This window comes from Entelurus aequoreus, linkage group LG11, assembly GCF_033978785.1.
Source record: "Entelurus aequoreus isolate RoL-2023_Sb linkage group LG11, RoL_Eaeq_v1.1, whole genome shotgun sequence".
Classification (NCBI taxonomy): Eukaryota; Metazoa; Chordata; class Actinopteri; order Syngnathiformes; family Syngnathidae; genus Entelurus; species Entelurus aequoreus.
Window position 1 is genome coordinate 14,204,298 of NC_084741.1, and position 7,453 is coordinate 14,211,750.

The window sequence follows — 7,453 nt, forward strand, 5'->3', positions numbered from 1 at the left end:
AGTACACACATCCACACGTAAATTCACAATACAAACATACATATACACATACATGTACATATACATTCACTGTACAAACATACATATACACATACATGTACATATACATTCACTGTACAAACATACATGTACATATACATCCACTGTACAAACATACATATACACATTATTGTACATAAACATTCACTGTACAAACATACATATACACATACATGTACATATACATTCACTGTACAAACATTCATATACATAAACATTCATATACACATACACGGCGTGGTGTGGCGAAGTTGGTAGAGTGGCCTGGCCAGCAATCGGAGGGTTGCTGGTTACTGGGGTTCAATCCCCACCTTCTACCATCCTAGTCACGTCCGTTGTGTCCTTGGGCAAGACACTTCACCCTTGCTCCTGATGGCTGCTGGTTAGCGCCTTGCATGGCAGCTCCCGCCATCAGTGTGTGAATGTGTGTGTGAATGGGTGAATGTGGAAATACTGTCAAAGCGCTTTGAGTACCTTGAAGGTAGAAAAGCGCTATACAAGTATAACCCATTTATCATTTATCATTTATGTACATATACATTCACTGTACAAACATACATGTACATATACATTCACTGTACAAACATACATGTACATATACATTCACTGTACAAACATACATATACACATACTGTACATAAACATTCACTGTAAAAACATACATATACACATACATGTACATATACATTCACTGTACAAACATACATATACACATACTGTACATAAACATTCACTGTAAAAACATACATATACACATACATGTACATATACATTCACTGTACAAACATACATATACACATACTGTACATAAACATTCACTGTAAAAACATACATATACACATACATGTACATATACATTCACTGTACAAACATACATATACACATACATGTACAATACATGCACTGTACAAACATACGTATACACATACATGTACATATACAAGTATGCACTCATGCATATAATCACTTTCACAGATGCTGGCTTTTCAACTTTGCGCCTAGAACAATCCGGATGGTTCTTTCCCTCTTAGCTCCGGAGGACACGACGTCCACAGTTTCCAAAAACAATGTGAAATGTGGACTCGTCAGACCACAGAACACTTTTCCACTTTGCATCAGTCCATCTCAGATGAGCTCGGGCCCAGCGAAGCCGGCGGCGTTTCTGGGTGTTGTTGATAAATGGCTTTCACCTTGCATAGTAGAGTTTTAACTTGCACTTACAGATGTAGCGACCAACCGTAGTTACTGACAGTGGTTTTCTGAAGTGTTCCGGAGCCCATGTGGTGATATCCTTTACACACTGACGTCGCTTTTTGATGCAGGGATTGAAGGTCCGTAATATCATGGCTTAGGTGCAGTGATTTCTCCAGATTCTCTGAACCTTTTGATGATATTACGGACCGTAGATGGTGAAATCCCTAAATTCCTTGCAATAGCTGGTTGATAAATGTTGTTCTTAAACAATTTGCTCTGGCATTTGTCGACAAAGTGGTGACCCTCGCCCCGTCCTTGTTTGTGAACGACTGAGCATTTCACGGAAGCTGCTTTTATACCCAATCATGGCACCCACCTGTTCCCAATTAGCCTGTTCACCTGTGGGATGTTCCAAATAAGTCTTTGATGAGCATTCCTCAACCTCTCTCAGTCTTTTTTGCCACTTGTGCCAGCTTTTTTCGAAACATGTCGCAGGCCTCAAATTCCGAATGAGCTAATATTTGCCAGAAATACGGACTGACAGATTTGACGTACAAACGAATCAAAAATCGAAGATACAGACGCAGAGAGTGAGATAAAAAACTACAACACTACTTTTGTGGTTTGGCATCAGAAAATGCTGTAATCTTGGCCGCGGTGCCAGACAAGTGAAACAATAAAACAATAGGATGATGTCACTGTCAAGGCGCATCAACAGGATGTTCGTGGAGTGTAAGTTGTCAACACGCGGAAATAAACAAGACACAAATGAGTTCCTGAAAAATGCGGCATTTTTTCAACAGGAAGTCTCCCATCTGGCAGGAAAGTGACGTCACCAGGAGGTCACTTTCTGACTTCCGCCATCAAAATACTTTACACCACTAATTGCTTCATTGTAATTAAGAAGGTATTGACGACTCGGAAATGAAACGACTCACCCGTCCGATCCCTCTGTGGTAGATTCGTCGTCGCCTAAAGTCGAGTACGCACCTCAGTGTGATCCAACAATCCTCAGGCCTTTCCTTTTCCCGCAGCAAAGTTCCATTTTTCAGTCCGTCGCAAATGTCCCTTCGTCCACGACTTCAGTTCGTCTCCTCGTCGATGACAACGTTCAATTTGTGTCGTTTTTTCGGCCGCCGGAGCAGGACGAGTCGCGCTCATGCTCGGCCACGCTCTGCCCGACTGAGTCTATAGATAGAGAAACAGGCCCATTGTTCTGAGTGACACAATTTCCTTCCTTTGGCAGCGGACAACACCTATATCCTGGCTGGGAGCGGGAGAACCACGCAGGGACAACTGGAATGAAAGGCAGGAGACAGGCCAATGTTAGCATTTGATTAGACCATTGATATTTGGTCATTTCCCAACCAATATTCTACAACACAAATACAACGTTAAAACTACATTCTTTTTGACGACGTTTAATCAATGTTGAGTTTTGACGTTGATTTGACCATTGAATTTTGGTAATTTCCCAACCAATATTCTACAACACAAATACAACGTTGAAACAACATGCTTTTTGACGACGTTTATTCAATGTCGGGTTCTGACGTTGTTTTGACCATTGAAATTTAGTCAATTCCCAATCAATATTATACAACACAAACACAACGTTGAAACAACATGCTTTTTGACGACGTTTATTCAATGTCGGGTTCTGACGTTGTTTTGACCATTGAAATTTAGTCAATTCCCAATCAATATTCTACAACACAAACACAACGTTGAAACAACATGCTTTTTGACGACGTTTATTCAATGTCGGGTTCTGACGTTGTTTTGACCATTGAAATTTAGTCAATTCCCAATCAATATTCTACAACACAAACACAACGTTGAAACAACATGCTTTTGGACGACGTTTATTCAATGTCGGGTTCTGACGTTGTTTTGACCATTGAAATTTAGTCAATTCCCAACCAATATTCTACAACACAAACACAACGTTGAAACAACATGCTTTTGGACGACGTTTAATCAATGTTGGGATCTGACGTTGATTTGATCAATGAAATTTGGTCATTTCCCAACCAATATTCTACAACACAACGTTGAAACAACATGCTTTTTGACAACATTTATTCAATGTCGGGTTCCGACGTTGATTTGACCATTGAAATTTGGTCATTTCCCAACCAATATTCTACAACACAAATACAACGTTGAAACAACATGATTTTTGACAACGTTTAATCAATGTTGAGTTCTTACTTTGATTTGACCATTGAAATTTGGTCATTTCCCAACCATTTTTCTACAAGACAAACACAACGTTGAAACAACATGCTTTTTGACAATGTTTATTCAATGTCGGGTTCTGACGTTGATTTGATCAATGAAATTTGGTCATTTCCCAACCAATATTCTACAACACAACGTTGAAACAACATGCTTTTTGACAACATTTATTCAATGTCGGGTTCCGACGTTGATTTGACCATTGAAATTTGGTCATTTCCCAACCAATATTCTACAACACAAATACAACGTTGAAACAACATGATTTTTGACAACGTTTAATCAATGTTGAGTTCTTACTTTGATTTGACCATTGATATTTGCTCATTTCCCAACCATTTTTCTACAAGACAAACACAACGTTGAAACAACATGCTTTTTGACAATGTTTATTCAATGTCGGGTTCTGACGTTGATTTGACCTTTGAAATTTGGGCATTTCCCAACCAATATTCTACAACACAAACACAACGTTGAAACAACATACTTTTTGATGACGTTTATTCAATGTCGGGTTCTGACGTTGATTTGACCATTGAATTTTGGTAATTTTCCAACCAATATTCTACAACACAAATACAACGTTGAAATTTGGTCATTTCCCAACCAATATTCTACAACACAAACACAACGTTGAAACAACATGCTTTTTGACAACGTGTATTCAATGTCGGGTTCTGACGTTGTTTTGACCATTGAAATTTAGTCAATTCCCAATCAATATTCTACAACACAAACACAACGTTGAAACGACATGCTTTTTGACGACGTTTATTCAATGTCGGGTTCTGACGTTGTTTTGACCATTGAAATTTAGTCAATTCCCAATCAATATTCTACAACACCAATACAACGTTGAAACAACATGCCTTTTGACGACGTTTATTCAATGTCAGGTTCCGACGTTGATTTGACCATTGAAATTTGGTCATTTCCCAACCATTTTTCTACAACACGAATACAACGTTGACACAACATGTTTTTTGACGGCGTTTAATCAATGTTGAGTTCTGACGTTGATTTGACCATTGAATTTTGGTAATTTACCAACCAATATTCTACAAGACAAATACAATGTTGAAACAACATGCGTTTTGACGACGTTTAATCAATGTTGGGATCTGACGTTGATTTGATCAATGAAATTTGGTCATTTCCCAACCAATATTCTACAACACAAATACAACGTTGAAACAACATGCTTTTTGACAACGTTTATTCAATGTTGGGTTGTGACATTGATTTTACCATTGAAATGTGGTCATTTCCCAACCAATATTCTACAACACAAATACAACGTTGAAACAACATGCTTTTTGACAACATTTATTCAATGTCAGGTTCCGACGTTGATTTGACCATTGAAATTTGGTCATTTCCCAACCATTTTTCTACAACACAGATACAATGTTGAAACAACATGCTTTTTGACGACGGTTATTCAATGTCGAGTTCTGACATTGATTTGACCATTGAAATTTGGTAATTTCCCAACCAATATTCTACAAAACAAACACAACATTGAAACAACATGCTTTTTCACAAGGTTTTATCAATGTTGTTTTGACCATTGAATTTTGGTAATTTCCCAACCAATATTCTACAACACAAATACAACGTTGAAACAACATGCTTTTTGACGACGTTTAGTCAATGTTGAGTTATGACGTTGATTTGACCATTGAAATTTGGTCATTTCCCAACCAAGATTTTACAACACAATCACAACGTTGAAACAACATGCTTTTTGACGACGTTTAGTCGATGTCAGGTTCCGACGTTGATTTGACCATTGAGATTTGGTCATTTCCCAACCATTATTCTACAAAACAAACACAACGTTGAAACATGCTTTTTGACAACGTTTAATCAATTTTGAGTTCTGACGTTGATTTGACCATTGAAATTTGGTCATTTCCCAACCAAGATTTTACAATACAAATACAACGTTAAAACAACATGCTTTTTGACGACATTTAATCAATGTCGAGTTCTGACGTTGATTTGACCATTGAAATTTGGTCATTTCCCAACCATTTTTCTACAACACAAATACAACGTTGAAACAACATGCTTTTTGACGACGTTTATTCAATGCTAGGTTGTGACGTTGATTTGACCATTGAGATTTGGTCATTTTCCACCCAATATTCCATCCATCCATTTCCTACCGCTTGTCCCTCTACAACACAAATACAACATTGAAACAACATGCTTTCGGACGTTTTGACAGTAAATAAATGTAGCGATCTGAACTGAACTCAGTGCAACCAAATAAAAGTAGAGTTTATTCTTTGCAGTATTCATTTGTGTCTATATTATAAAAGCTTTTTTTTTTTTACACTGAATTTTGCCAAATTAAATGTTTTACACTAAAACATTTAATTATATTTCTGAGCAAAAAAGCATTTTTAAAAATCCAGATTGCTATAATTCCCCGTATAACAAATTTCATTGCGTCAAAACCCCCTTCCAGTAATTAAAATAAAGTTATGAAATTATGACATTTAATTCATTTAAAATTTTTATGAAATTGTCAGCATAGTTGTATGAAAAAAAACACTTTAATTTTACATTATTAACACACAAATAATTGATTTACATACATTTTGTGTCAAAAAAAGCTTCAAATTAACCTCCATATAAGACTGTAGCACGTAATTTATTTACACTGAATTTTTATACACCACAATTTTGCACATACTTTTAACAATTTTAGCAAACTGACATTTTAGTTACATAATACAGTGTAAAAAAAAAAAAAGCTTATGTAATTACAAATTAAACTCCATGTTGCATTGAAACTACTCTGACATTTACTTCATACTGGGAAAATTGGGTCAACCATGTCACGCCCCATAAACCTGACTTTAATTTAATTAGTGATTGTACTGCAAAAAAAAAAGATAAAAAAAAGGGATTACTCCCTATATGTGTATATGTATGTATGTATATATATATATATATATATATATATATATATATATATATATATATATATATATATATATATATATATATATATATATATATATATATATATATATATATATATATATATATATATATATGTGTGTATGTGTGTGTACGTATATATATATATATATATATATATATATATATATATATATATATATATATATATATATATATATATATATATATATATATATATATATATATATATATATATATATATATGTGTTTATATTTTATTTTATTTCTGATTATTATTATTATTAATTTATTATTATTTCTTTTTTTTCTGTTTATTTAATCGATGTATTTGTAGATATTACTTTGTTTTTGTTGTTTTTTGTTTTCTATTTGGGGGGGGTGGTATGGGTGGGATATAAACAAAAATATTTTGACATTTAGGGCAGACAATAGATATATTATTTATGTGAATATGATGTAATGGATAGGAATGTCTGATGCTGGATGTCAATTAAAAAAAAAAGATTTAAAAAAAAGAAACTACTCTGACAAATAGAATTGATCCCAAAAGTTAGTTAAACTGGGTAAATGTAGCAGGTTACTCCCCACCTCGGATGCCATCTGTTAGAAATCTTTTGAAAGGTACACTTTTTAAAAAAAATACATTTTCTTCAAATGATTTGACGTTAAAACAAAGTAAACAGCATAGCAGTTAAAATGCTCCACTCTACAACTTACTGCTTTGCGTCGCCTTAAAATGGGAAAGATGACCCTGCTAAGATGGCCGCCAAGTAAGCACGTCGCAAAGCATGGCGTCGACAACTCTATTTATATCTATGGCCTTGAAACAATGCCCCTACTAGCTCAGACGTGCCGTGCGCACGCAACACAAGTGGGCGTGTCCCTTCCACCTGTTCATATATACGCCCCTTTTCAGCTTCTGAATTCCTTAGAAAACATACTTAATGATAATATATAAATGTGAGGTTATGGTAATAACCTAATTCTTGGTTAACTTAATTTAAAAATAATTTAGAAACAG

General features: G+C 35.1%; 1 protein-coding gene across 1 annotated transcript in view; it reads right to left on the minus strand.

Annotated features, from left to right (window-relative positions):
* Positions 1-2,402, minus strand: part of rasip1 (Ras interacting protein 1) — a 38,945-nt gene extending 36,543 nt beyond the window's left edge. Inside the window, 1 exon segment of the mRNA XM_062064131.1 lies at positions 2,172-2,402. The gene's annotated coding sequence lies outside the window, so the exon portion shown is untranslated.
* Positions 2,403-7,453: the final 5,051 nt, after the last annotated feature.